The sequence below is a fragment of the Mobula hypostoma genome, chromosome 29, assembly GCF_963921235.1.
Source record: "Mobula hypostoma chromosome 29, sMobHyp1.1, whole genome shotgun sequence".
Taxonomy (NCBI): Eukaryota; Metazoa; Chordata; class Chondrichthyes; order Myliobatiformes; family Myliobatidae; genus Mobula; species Mobula hypostoma.
Window position 1 is genome coordinate 8,445,605 of NC_086125.1, and position 14,747 is coordinate 8,460,351.

Here is a 14,747-nt window from a genome sequence, read left to right on the forward strand (position 1 = left end):
AGACCACACTTGGAGTATTGTGTGCAGTTCTGGGCCCTTATTTTAGAAAGGATATACTCACATTAGAGAGGGTTCAGAGAAGATTCACAAGAATGATTCAAGGAATAAAAGGGTTACCGTATGAGGAACGTCTGGCAGCTCTTGGGCTGTATTCCCTTGAGTTCAGGAGAATGAGGGAGGATCTCATAGAAACATTCCAAATGTTAGAAGGCCTGAACAGATTAGATATGGCAAAGTTACTTCCCATGGTATGGGATTCTAGGACAAGAGGGCACGACTTCAGGATTGACCGACGTCCTTTTAGAACTGAGACATGGAGAAATTACTTTAGTCAGGGGTGGTAAAACTGTGCAATTTGTTGCCACGAGTGGCTGTGGAGACCAAGTCATTGGGTATATCTAAGGCAGAGGTAGATAGGTTCTTGATTAGCCAGGGCATCAAAGGATATGGGGTGAAAGCAGGGGAGTGGGGATGTCTGGAAAAATTGGATCAGCCCATGATTGAATGGTGGACTAGACTCAATGGGCCGAATGGCCTACTTCTGCTCCTATATCTTATGGTCTTATGACACATTTTCTCAAGGCAACATCCACATGAATCTCTTTGGCATTCTTTCCATCTAACGTCATCTTTCTTCTAGCAGGATGACCAAAAGTGAACACAGAATTCCCTGCAATTAAAATGCTGGAAATACACAGTGGGTCAGTCAGCACCTGTATACAAGGAAATATGAGCAGGAGCTGCCACTCAGTCTATTAAGCCTACCCTGCTATTGAGTATGATCATGACTGATCTATGCCAGCCTCAAATCCTCTTCTGTGCCAGTTCCCCAGGACAGGGGCAGTGGCCTCATGCCCCATGCAGGCTGATGGAGATGTCCCGAGTGGGGGCAACCATCCTGCAGATGTGTCCTCAACATATGGGTGTGGACGGCCACGGTCAGGTTCCATCTCTTGACGACATGGGCATTTCAGTGTCCCCTACAGGACCGGGGGCTGAAGAAGTCACTGAGACTGGGCCATGTCAAGTTGCAGGGAGCTCATGGGCTGTCCCAGCAGGCTTCCTAACTTCAGCTGTGATGATTTAATAAGGGAAAGAACTAAGCTGGCAGTTGTTGGGGATGGTGGGGGGGGGGTTAAAGAGCGGATCAAGTCAATGAAAGGTGTGGGGTGGGATTGAGAGGGAGAAGGGCTCTGCCAAGGGGGAAGAAAAGTGCCACAAAGGCCATGGTCTCTTCTTGCTACTGCCAGCGAGAAGGTGCCTTAGGATCCACACCATCAGGTTCAGGAGCAGTTATTCCTGAACCAGCATGGATAATTTCACCCAGCTCAACACTGAATTTCTTTGAGGATGATCAGCCATGATCACAGTGAATGGCGGTGCTGGCTCGAAGGGCCGAATGGCCTACTCCTGCACCTACTGTCTATTGAATTGATTCCACAACCTATGGACTCACTTTGAAGCGCTCTACAACTCATGATCTCAATATTATTTATTTATTATTATTATTTGTGTTTTTGTGTTTGCACGGTATGTCATCTTTTGCACATTGTCAGACCTCGTGTGTAGCTTTTCATTGATTCCCTTGTATTTTTCATTCTAATGTGAATGCCTGCAGGAAAATGAATCCCGGGGTAGTATAAGTTCAAAGTTACATTGAACTTTCAAGTGGCTATAGCAAAGAGGGGAAGAAGAGGATGGGGTAAGGGTGAAAGGTCAGAAGAATGGGTCATCTACTGTACCCAGTGCTCCCAGTGTGGCCTGCTGTATATTGGTGAGACCCAATGCAGATTGGGAGACCGCTTCACTCAGCACCCGCCCTCCATCCACCAGAAAAAGTGGGTTCTCCCGGTAGCCACCCATTTCAATCCCACTTCCCATTACATTCGTCAGTCCGTGGCCTCCTCTACTGCCACGATGATGCCACACTCAGGTTGGGGGAGCAACAACTTATATTCTGCCTGGCTGGTATGAACATAAATTTCTCAAACTTCTGGTAATTGACCCCCCACCTTCACCATTCCCCATTCCTATTTCCTTTTCCCACCATACCTCTTTACCTGTTCATCACCTCCCTCTAGTGTTCCTCCTCCTTCCCCTTTTTCCGTGTTCTTTTACCCTTTCCAATCAGATTCCCCCTCCAGCCCTTTATCTCTTTCACCAATCAACCTCCCAGCTCTTTCTAGTTCGCACCCTCCCCTCTCCCAGTTTCACCTTATACTTCTTCCTCCCCTCCCCCACCTTCTTCCTCTGACTTCTTCCCACTTCCTTTCCAGTCCTGAAGAAGGGTTTCGGCCCGAAACAACGACTGTTCACTCTTTTCCATTGATGCTGCCTGACCTGCTGAGTTCCTCCAGCACTTTTTATTGTGTTTGTTGCTTTGGATTTCCAGTATCAGCAGATTTTCTAGTGTTTGGTGTTCAGGGACAGTTACTACCGCTCAACCATCAGTCTCATAAACCAAGGGGATAGCCACTCAACTTGACTTGCCCCAAAACTGAACTGTTCCCACAACCTAGGGATACTTTCTAAGACTCTTCATTTCATCTGCTCCATATTTATTGTTTATTTATTTATTATTATGTTTTTTTCTATTTTGCATTTGCACAATGTGTTGACCTTTGCGCATTGGTTGCCAATCCTGTTGGGCGCGGTCTTTCACTGATTCTGTTGCGTTCCACGGATTTACTGTGTATGCCCGCAAGAAAAGAAATCCCAGGGTTGTAAACGGTGACGTAAATGAATTTGAATAATAAGTTTACTCTGAGCTTTGAAGGGAATGGTGGACAGTGAGATACTGGGGAGGACGTGATCAGGAGAGTGACGGGGTTAGCGGGGAATGGGGAAAGAGCGGGCTTGCCGACTGGAGACGCGCCGGGGAGATGGTGGCAGGTGAGAGTTGGTGTGGGAGGAGCGAGAGACGGGGAAGCTGCCAGGAGCACGGCAACAGCAGCCCGAGGCAGTGGAGCTGCCTCCCTCCCCCGCCCTCCTCCCTCACAGGTCTGTCTGTCCAATCCCACGGACGTGAGTTAGGCAGCAAGACCGCCCTGATTTTCTCCGCCAACACCCGATATCAGTGATAATCCAGAAGAACCCCTCTCCCAGCCAAGCCCCCATGCAGGGTCTGACAAAGTGACTCCAGGGAGGGTCTCGGGCGAAGCGGCTCCCAATAGCGGGAGCTCTCAGTGAACCCCGCTGGAGATCCAGTGTCGGGCGCTGTAACCGGTCCACGGTAAGAAACTTTGTTCAGTCTCTCTCAGCGACTACCCCCAAGTTTCCCCTAATTATACTATTGACAACCTCTCTACGCCTCTGAAAACCGCGGTGACTCCTTACGCCATCTCATTGTCCGCAGCTGAAGCATTCCAAAAGGGTTGCTTTGAGGCGAGGTGGTAATGTTTAACAGGCGCATTTAACGATTGTGGAATAGTCATCAAAGCAAACGTTTGTTTCTGGCAGTTCAGAGCCAGTCTTTATTAACTGCCAACTCACAGAAGCACCTCGAATGAATCGCGGTTTTTTTTGTAATCTGTCAAGAAGGTACAATATCAGCGTGAGTTTAGTGCGCCCGGAGTTCTCCGTGGAAGTGTAACCCCAGTTAATCGGGAAATCGTCGCTTCGCTGCGCGTCTCGGCTGACCGTCGGCTGCAGTCGATATCGCTTTGGGCACGGATTTTCTGCACAACCCTCGCCCATAGTAAACAATGCATCGCGAATGGTGGAGACAGCGAGGTCAGTGCTCAATGAGAATTGAGAAAAAACACTTTCGGGCATGAGACTGGGAGCAGTAGGTGATCCCGGCGAGCAGTCAGGCTCCAAGAGCTAACCCGAAACAAAGGGAATGCATTCCGCGCAATTATTGTGAAGCGATTTGGTTCAAAGTACCGAGATTTTTGGGCGGACTGATAGGAATAGATGGAATAGCCGATGACCCTGAGACGCGGGGGTGGGGGGGGGCGTGGATAAAATGTTTCAGCGAGGCACTCAGATTTTGGAAACGCTTCCACACCCAGTCCTGTCGAACTCGTTCCCACTGTCGGTCGGAAGATAGATGTCAGTGGTTAATATTCGGTCTGAGATGACAGATTTTGTTAACCCGAGGTATTTACAGAAATTCGGCAACGGTGAGTTCGTGGAGTTGGGTGCGCAGACCACGGGCTCGGTCTCGTTGAGAGATAGAACGAGCGGGAGGGGTTGAAGGGCCACCACCACTTTTAGCATTTGGCCCAGGAGGGTGAAATCCAGGGGAGGGAACAGAGTGAATCCAGACGAGGGGCCCACGAGAAGGGGAAGGCACGGCGGCAGTTCTAGGCGATGTAGTACAGTACACTCAGCAATTCCGCACATCTGGCTTTTGCTAAGACCCGTCAGCAGTTTCATTCCCAGCTCGTTTCCCTAGAGCCCTGCCGATTTTTCCTTTAATTGCCTGTGAAGGATTGAAACAAGATGAGTGTTGCACAGATGCAGATTTAAGCCCCATTCCGGGGATTTGGGTCCCTTGCCGTCCTGTACCGAGGGAGCGCCGCCCTGGCGGAGGAAGCGCCGCACTATCAGAGAGGGAGCGCTGCACAAGCTTAGGTGACGCTGCATGGTCAGAGATCAGCTGTGTGTCAGTGAGCTGGTGAAAGTCTAGGAGCCTTGAGATCGGGGTGGGATGATATGATTGTGGTTATAACAATAAGGAGAAGATAGCCCATAATGGTGCTGGTTTACACTGGCTCCAGTGGAGGGGTAGTTTCCACTGCACATTGGTGACCAGAACATGAAAGATTCCATTATTATTCTATTGTGGATGTATGTCCGCAAGTAAATGAATCTCAGAGTTGTATATGGTGACATATATGTACTTGAATAATAAATTTAGCTTGAACTTTGAAAACATCAGTGGACTCAGCATTATCAATACTCACCTCAGTCAAGAAGGGCCAAAAGGCCTGTTTCTGTGCTGTAGTTTTTCTATGGTTTCTATTGTCCCAGGACTCCTCTGTGCTTTTTCATTTATGACTTCTGTGTAAAAACTGGAGAAACCCTGAGCTCTGGAATTCTATGCCCACACCTTCTTGCCTCTTCATTTCCTATCCTTTGAGGTGCCTCTATGAACCCATCACCTGGTCCAGAAGTTCACCCAGGCAATTCACTACGTTAAAGGTTCTACAAATTATCTTTGAACATTACAGCAACCATGTCTGCAGAGCAATGAGCTCCAGGCCCAACACAACAGAGTCACCAGGTTTTTAAATGACGATATAGCTGACCTGGGGAAAAATGGGAAGTGGCAGTAAACCAGAGAAGTTGTTCCAGAGAAGGGAAAGTGGGTCCTGAATGTCCCAGCTGAGAGTGGAATGAGGAGGTTAGATATGCAGGAGGTCGATGGCAGAGAATAAGAAACAGAGTCAGGAAGGAGGTGAATTAACCCAAAGTTTCCCATGGACCTTAACTCTGAGTGGGCACCCTTGTGTGGAGGGTAACCACACAAGTGTTTTGAGGTCAATGTGTTAGGTGTTTTTTCAAGGGGACCACAACCTTGTCATGGTTTGGAGGCTTGCATGTCTCAGTGACCCGGGAAGTTACATTGGCTGGAGTCAGGCCTTCATGCTTTGTCCTTCGTAGGGTCACTCATGCCAACAGGTTAAAGGGTAGAGACTAAGAGTAGTCCACTAGTCCTCCAGGTTTGGGTTTCAACCCTGACTAGTGAAACAAAACTGATACAGAAACAGTACCGAACAATGCTTCTCGACCTGAATGGCCAAGGATAGACAGAGATGGAGGGCCTTCATTGTTGCCCTAAATGCCAACAGTGTAATGGGCAGTGAGTAAGTAAGTGTTATGTTTCGGAATGGAGATAGATGGAAGAATCCAGCTACACCACAGCTTCAATGAAAGTGACCAAAATTTTAAGACTAGTAGGGGATATTCCATTGCCTAGATACAGTTGTGTATGATTATATGTTGACTGTATAACTTTACTGAGTTTGGTAAGTTAGAATAATACATTAAAGGAATCTGTTGGTTTCAGAAAAAGTCATATACTTGGGAGAAGATACAACTTTCCTTCTGTCCTCCAGTCCTCTAAAACTGATGTCATTTTATACGAAGTGGTCTGTGGCAGAGAAATCACTCGAAGGAAGTGTGTATACCAATCAGTGTTCACTGCTTGAGACAGTGGCTTATTCCAGTGCACAGATGCTTGAGATTCAAGAGCCACCTCTGACATTAAACTTACACCTGCCCTTTAACATTTCAAACGATGACTCTTACTTCTCACTTCTTACTGAACTAGATTTATGTTCAAGAAAAAAAAAATACACTGCCAATATGTTTCTGCATATTACTTGAGGTGGTTTTTCTATGAGGCCAGAAAGTGTCAACGGACTAACCTACATAATTCTGAACATAAAGTTCAAATTAAATTTATTATTAAAGTTTTTATTGGCATTCACAGTAAATACAAAGAAAAACAATAGAATCGATATAAAAACAATGCAGGTCAAGTCATTGGGTATATTTAAGGTGGAGGTTGATGGGCAACACACACACAAAATAGTAGAGGAACTCAGCAGGCCAGGCAGCATCTATGGAAAAGAATGAACAGTCAACGTTTTGAGCCAAGACCCTTCTTTTTTAATCAGGGCATCAAAGGTTATAGAGAGAAGGCAGGAGAATGAGGTTGAACGGGATAATAAATCAGCCCTAATGGAATGGTACAGCAGAATCAATGTGCAGAATGGCCTAATTCTGCTTCTAGGTCTAAAAAATACAGACAGTGACAATCAACCAATGTGCAAAAGACAACCTCTCAAAGCACCTCATCATAGCAGATGGAACATTGAGAAGTGGGCATTATGGTATAATGAAAGGAGATACAACAGAGTATTTCCAGTGGTGGGTACATTTGAGCATGACACTGAACAGTTAAGTCATTCCCCACTTTTATATTTTATTTAATATGTACTTAGGAGGAGGTTATCTTGGCACATGAAGTCCATACTCAGGACAATCCCATTCCCCTGTTGCCCCTACTTTTTTCCCTGTAGCCTGTTACTCTCTCTCATGCCCATCAGTTTTCCCCTGATTCTCCTACCACTTATTCTAGGACTGATTAGCACTGGCCAATCCCTCTGAAGCATTTTTGTGGAGGTTGATGGAGAACAGATGGAACACTCACTCAATCCTAATGCTAAGTTTAGTGGCAGGAAATATGGCAAAGCAAACACAATATGCACCAGAAAATTGCCACAGAAGAGCAAGTGATCATGAGAAATGCTTAGCTCTGAAATATACAGGTGACCAGACACCCATTGTATTTCGGCAATATGTGGCTAACAGCCAACTCTTATCCTTTTTTGTCCATTATCCTCATCTAAGCATATTCTGCATGGCAACCATATTACAGTCACACACGGTCTGCTGGAAGAACCTAGCTGGATGAACTGCATCAGTAGGAGATAAGAAATTCTTGATGTCTCAGGCCAAAACCCTGCATCAGGACCATAAGACGACAAAGCCATAAGACAAAGGAGAAGAGTTAGGTCCTCCAGTAAGCAGTTTGTATGTTCTCCCCATGTCAGGATGGGTTTCCTCTAGGTGCTACAGTTTCCTCCTTCTGTCCAAAGGTGTACTGGTTAGTAGGTTAATTGGTGATTGTAAATTGTCCTGTGATAGGCTTGGGTTAAGTAGGTGAGATCCTCAGCAGTGCAGCTTGTTGGACTAGAAGGGCCTGTTCCATAATGTGTCTCTAAATAAAAAAATAAAATTACTATCTCTCATTGGAGAGGTGAGAAGACCAGTGTAGAAAGAAGGGGAGTGTCTCACCTCTCCAGTCTCAGTTCTGAAATGGAGTTTTGGCCCAGAACATCAGCAATTTCTTTCCTTCCTTTGAGCTGAGATCTTCCAGCCAATTGTGTGTTCCTTCATATTTCGGCATCTACATGTCTTGTGTCTCCATTGAACATATTGAAGTCTACATGCCTTTTTATGGGGGAATGTGGAGCCATGACCAATATTTCAGTTTCTCAGGACAGTGTGAAGTCCTCAGGACCACTTGCTTGATGTTTACAACTATTCAGCTCCAAATGAGCACCTTATCTGTCCCTGAGAATAAGTTATTGGTGTCCTTGATGACTGTAATGCCCATATGATGTGTGAGTAGTTGGGTGAAATTGTCTGTACTTTGTTTGTTCAGGCAAGAAATTCCTAAAACTAGCCGGCTGTGTCTTACTTCTTATCTATATAAAAAATGGCTTCAACAGAACATAAACTGTTCTCAGCAAGAAAAAAAGACTTAAAATCTTGTTGGACAACTATTGAGCTCCAAAATGACTAGCTTATCTGGCCTTGTGAATAGTCTAGTGCTCTCCTTAACATCCATAACGTCCATAAGCTGTTCTGTCTTTTGTTTGTTCGGGCAAGAAGGGATTTATTTCAACAACGTTGAAGTTTAAGAAAAGGTATTTTTAACAGATGTACAGGGACACACCTCCAATATTTATACAGTACCGTGCAAACGTCTTGGGCACATATATATATAGCGGAGCAGCCCAAGACTTTTGCGCAATACTGTATTTGTCAACATGGAGCAAAATGCAAGTTTGTAAATCTGGTGGGAGCAGAGGATGTTGGGAACGGTGATGGTGGAGCATCACAGGAGGGGTGTTGGACTGCTGGCAGAGAAGGAATGCCAAGGGCGGGGAGCCCTGAGATACTGGACAGGGTCATTTGATTCAAAACAATTGGGTTATTAATCATTACAAGATGTCTCTCTGGTGCTTCCCGCTCCCTCCCCTCGGAGGGATCTAGATGTTCTAGTGCATAAATTATGAAAAGTTGGCAGGCACATCCAACAAGCAGTTGAGAATGAAAATGCCTATATTTCAAAGTGGTTGGAATTTAGGAAAAGGTTTCATAGCAGTTGTAAAATGTGATGGTATGGCCACACTTCAGTTTCGGTGTCCTTACTTATAAAATAGTGGTATTGGAGGCCAAAGGAGATTTGCCAGGCAAATTCATAGGGTGAGAAGGTTGTCCTTTAAGGAGAACCTGGATAATTCTGGTATTCATACCTCAACACCTAGAAGAATAAGCAGTGACCTTATTCAAACATATATAAGTTCCTAAGGGGGCTTGGGTAAATGTTGAGATACATTCCCAAGTGTGGTAGTTACAAACAGAGGACATAAGGGACCAGTCATTTGAAACTGAGGTGTGTAGAAATTTATTTTCTCTGAGGGTAGTTTACCTCTGGAATTCTCTACTACCCAGGGTGGTGGACACCAGATCACCAGATGTGTGATGTTTCCCTTTTAATGGTCATGGACTTTAGAGTTACCAAAGCTCATTAAAGCCAAGTCTTGTTACACACTGACTTCTTGTTACAGGTTTGGACAGGGCTATGCGTAATTTATTTTATTTATTTATTAAGATACAGCATAGAATGGGCCCTTCCGGGCTTTAAAGGCAAAAACGCCCAGCAATCCCCCAACTTAATCTGAGTCAAATCACGGGATAATTTACAATGACCAAATAACCTACCAACCAGTACAGCCTTCCCGGAGGAAACCCATGTGGTCACATACAAATTCCTTCCAGGCAATGGCAGGAGTTGAACCTGGGTTGCTGGTACTGTAAAGTATTAACCACTACACTACCATGCTACTCCGGTAAGTGTAGAGCCAATTAGTTCTGGGTATAGGTTTGCTAGTATTTATGCCAATTACAGTATTGTTGATAACTTCCCCACTTTGCTAATGATTGAGTGCAGAATCAATCTTGGCAAAGAGTTGGGTTGGATTTGTCCTTGTTATGAATTGAACATACTTGGCCAATTTTCCATATTTTATTGTAACCATACTGCTATAGCTTAGAGAGGCAGCTAGTGCTAGAGATTGGGTTTTCAGTTCAACAGGGGGATTTGGTCCAGTCTCATGTCATTTGCTGTGTCCTGTATTCATAGTCATACAGAAAGAACCCCTTCAGTCCACAGAGACTGCACCAACCATCAAGTATTCATTTACACGAATCTCATTCTTAATCCTCCCCATGCTCACATCAACTCCCGCCATATTTTTTCCATTTACTGCACACAAGGGGCTGAAGTTGCGAGGCGGCGGCTCAACTAGCTATGCCAAATCTGTCACCAATTGCGTTCTCAGTTCATTCTTCAAATTGCATAGAGTAATATGGATTAGCTGAAGGCAGAATTCCGTGATGGGGGCTCAAGGAAAAGCAGAGATGGATCATCCAATTCGAGTCCTGATGCAGCGTTTCACCCTTTTTTATCCCACAGATGCCAACTTTAATTGTGTTCATTATTTGGTGCTTTAGACTTTGTTGAAGGCTGCAATGTTAGCAGATTGAACGTATGAGGGGCATACATAGAGTAGGCCAAGAGGATCTGTTCCATCTGTTTCCCAGGGTAGAAATGTCTACTACCAGAGGGGAAGGTTTCAAAGGGGATGTGAGGGGTGAGTTTTTTACTCGGAGAGTGGTGGATGCCTGGAATGCACTGCCTGGTATGGTGGTAGAGGCAAACATATTAGAGGCTTTTAAGAAATGTTTAGATAGGCACATGGATGTGAGGAAGATGGAAGGATATGGACATGGTGTGAGTAGAAGGGATTGGTGTTTGGGGTTTTTTAAATTTACTTTTTAGCTGATTTGGCACAATCTTGTTCCTGTGCTGTACTGTCCTATGTTCTATGTAAACTTCAAATGCAGTGAGAGCTTCTTCCAGCACCTCTGTTCCCACCTTATCGTCTTTCACCGTACATTGAATCTGTGATTTCCTGATGCCATAGTCCTCTAGAACCAGTTTGGACAAACTAGTCCAAACAGCCATCCATTATGACAAAATGCACACATTCTTCTATTTGTTCATGTGTTCAATCATACCATGGTTTTACATCCAGTAAAATAGTTGATTTAATAATGGGGACCAGCTTCTTGGCCTTTTTTAGCTTCATGTTGAGCTAGATTAGCTGTTCTTCCCTGACCCTCTGTCCTTTAGCATTTTCCTCTTCCTCATTAGACCCACAGAGATCAATATCATCATCGTCATCTGCAGAGGCAGACAATGATGAGTTTCGATCTGAAGCATAGTTCCTTTCCTCCCACAGATGCTGCTCAGTCTGCAGAGTTCCTCCAGCAGAGTGTTTGTCGCTCCAGATTCTAGTGCCTGCAGTCTCCATCCGCTCGGATATGTGGCTAGTCATGGTTGCAAATGGTTTAGTCATTGATGTGATGGACACTGCCAACACTGGATGACAGGGATGTTCCTGGAGCTAAGAGTTCCATCTCTGAATTTGTTTGCATCAAACATTCACACAGACATAAAGATCCACAGCAAACTTTGACAAACTTCTATAGATATGTGGTGGAAAGTGTGCTGACTGGCTGTATTACAACATGGTATGGGAACACCAATGCCCTTTAATGGAAAATCCTACAGAAGGTAGCGTATATGGCCCAGTACATCACGGGTAAAACCCTCCCAACCATTGAGGACATCTACAGGAAACATTGCCGTAGAAAAGCAGCATCCATCATCAAAGATCCTCACCACCCAGGCCATGCTCTTTTCTCACTGATGCCATCAGGTAGAAGGTACAAATGCCTCAGGACACCCACCATGAAGATAGATAGATAGATATACTGTATTGATCCCGAGGGAAGTTCAAGAACAGTTACTACCACTCAACCGTCGGCCTCTTGAACAAAAGGGGATAACTACACTCAGCTATTGAGATGTGTCAATAACCAATGATCTCACTTTAAGGACTTGTTTATCTTGTTATTTATTGCTATTTATTTATATTTGCATTTGCACAGTTGTGTTGTCTTCTGTGCTCTACTTGATCTTTCATTGATCCTGTTACAGTTGCTATTCCATAGATTTGCTGAGTATGCCCACAGAAAAAAGAATCTCAGGGTTGTACATGGTGATATGTATGTACTCTTATAATAAAATTTACTTTGAACATCCCAGTCCAGTTTTCTCCCGTGTTGTCTATTCCCTATGGTGTCCAAAGGGGATGAAGATTGGTTGTGTCTGAAACCTCCTAAGATCAGAGTCATCAGGGAACCAGGCATCTGGGTTGGGGGGGGGACCACTTCATGCCTGCTTTCTCTCACAAATCCTTACTGGGGCCCCTCTGCCCCAGTAGTAGACAGGGGTTAGTAATCTGGAAGTAAATAAGGGCAGCACCAAACACAATTTCACTGTTTGAGAATCTACAAGGAACAACTGACTTTGGGACTGATTAACTTTGTTTCTTGCGCAATTTTTTCTTGTTTAGATTGTATTATTGTGTTGTAGTTTTATGAGGTTGACACTTCATTATTGTTAGATATGGTTGATGCAGCTCTCAGTGATGTTCCAGTCAACACTGAACTGACTCTAAACTCATGTTCTTGGTATTATTTATTTACATTTTTTATTAGTTGTACGATTTTCCTTCATTTGCACATTGGTTGTTTGTCAATCTCTGTTATAGTTTTCATAAAGTTTGTCTATTACAGATAGAATCATAGCAGTTTAAATTGCAGACACAGGCCTTCAGCCCATCAAGTCTGCTCCCATTTCAACCACAAAATTACACTTCCTATCTTATCTACATTTCTCGTAACTTATAGTCATAGTCATAATCATAGTCATAGTCATACTTTATTGATCCCGGGGGAAATTGGTTTTCATTACAGTTGCACCATAAATAATTAATTAGTAGTAAAACCATAAATAATTAAATAGTAATATGTAAATTATGCCAGGAAATAAGTCCAGGACCAGCCTATTGGCTCAGGGTGTCTGATCCTCCAAGGGAGGAGTTGTAAAGTTTGATGGCCACAGGCAGGAATGACTTCCTATGATGCTCAGTGTTGCATCTCGGTGGAATGAGTCTCTGGCTGAATGTGCTCCTGTGTCCACCCAGTACATTATGTAGTGGATGGGAGACATTGTCCAAGATGGCATGCAACTTGGACAGCATCCTCTTTTCAGACACCACCGTCAGAGAGTCCAGTTCCATCCCCACAACATCACTGACCTTATGAATGACTTTGTTGATTCTGTTGGTGTCTGCTACCCTCAGCCTGCTGCCCCAGCACACAACAGCAAACATGATAGCACTGGCCACTACAGACTCATAGGACATCCTCAGCATCGTCCGGCAGATGTTAAAGGACCTCAGTCTCCTCAGGAAATAGAGATGGCTCTGACCCTTCTTGTAGACAGCCTCCGTGTTCTTTGACCAGTCCAGTTTATTGTCAATTCGTATCCCCAGGTATTCGTAATCCTCCACCATGTCCACACTGACCCCCTGGATGGAAACAGGGGTCACCGGTACCTTAGCTCTCCTCATGTCTACCACCAGCTCCTTAGTCTTTTTCACATTAAGCTGCAGATAATTCTGCTCACACCATGCGACAAAGTTTCCTACCGTAGCCCTGTACTCAGCCTCATCTCCCTTGCTGATGCATCCAACTATGGCAGAGTCATCAGAAAACTTCTGAAGATGACAAGACTCTGCGCAGTAGTTGAAGTCCGAGGTGTAAATGGTGAAGAGAAAGGGAGACAAGACAGTCCCCCGTGAAGCCCCAGTGCTGCTGATCACTCTGTCGGACACACAGTGTTGCAAGCACACGTACTGTGGTCTGCCAGTCAGGTAATCAAGAATCCATGACACCAGGAAAGCATCCATCTGCATCACTGTCAGCTTCTCCCCCAGCAGAGCAGGGTAGATGGTGTTGAACATCAAAAACCATGACCCTCACAGTGCTCGCTGGCTTGTCCAGGTGGGCGTAGACACGGTTCAGCAGGTTGACGATGGCATCCTCAACTCCTAGTTGGGGCTGGTAGGCGAACTGGAGGGGATCTAAGTGTGGCCTGACCATAGGCCAGAGCAGCTCCAGAACAAGTCTCTCCAGGGTCTTCATGATGTGGGAGGTCAATGCCACCGGTCTGTAGTCATTGAGGCCGCTGGGGCGCGGCATCTTCGGCACAGGGACGAAGCAGGACGTCTTCCACAGTACAGGAACCCTCCAGAGCCTCAGGCTCAGGTTGAAGACATGGTGAAGTACTCCACATAGCTGAGGGGCACAGGCTTTGAGCACCCTGGTACTGACACCATCCGGTCCTGCAGCCTTGCTTGGGTTGAGACGTTTCAGCTGTCTTCTCACCTGTTCAGCTGTGAAGCCCACCGTGGTGGTTTCGTGTGGGGAAGGGGTATAGTCATGAGAGCAGGGTGGGGGACTGAGGAGGGGTAGGAGGGGACAGTGGAATATCCCCCTCAGTCTCCTTAACATAGGGTAGCATGGTAGCATAGTAGTTAGCACAACACTCTCCAGTACATGTGAACTGGGTTCAATTCCCGCCACTGCCTGTAGGAATTTCCACATTCTCCCTGTGACTGCGCATCTCAACAAATAAATAAATAACATTTAATTACCGCTGTAAACAGTTATTAATCCTCAGTTGCTCCCTCTACAGAGATTACTTGCCTCTACAAAGGCTTTCCCACCAAATGATTTGGTTCTAATGATGGCAAAACCATAATGTTCTGCGATTAGGGACAATGGAATGGGCTGGAGTACATTTTATTAAAAGATCTACATGGCACCTTGAAAGGGTCAAACTAGACATGTTTCCATATGTGGAGAACTAAAAAGAGAGACCATAAACACAGAATTCATGAATAAATCCAATGTTGGAATTGAAAAAGTCACAAGTTCCACATGGAAGAGACCATTGGACCCAT

General features: G+C 45.1%; 1 protein-coding gene across 3 annotated transcripts in view; it reads left to right on the forward strand.

The window, feature by feature from the left end:
* Positions 1-3,001: 3,001 nt before the first annotated feature.
* The window catches only part of LOC134339453 (sphingosine 1-phosphate receptor 2-like), a 48,941-nt gene continuing 37,195 nt past the window's right edge, over positions 3,002-14,747 (forward strand). Inside the window, exon 1 of one of the 3 annotated variants that reach the window (XM_063035982.1) lies at positions 3,002-3,232. The gene's annotated coding sequence lies outside the window, so the exon portion shown is untranslated. Of the gene's footprint in view, positions 3,233-3,271; positions 3,733-3,994; positions 4,125-14,747 lie in introns of those variants that run through there. The other 2 variants (XM_063035983.1, XM_063035984.1) reach the window with 2 other exon arrangements.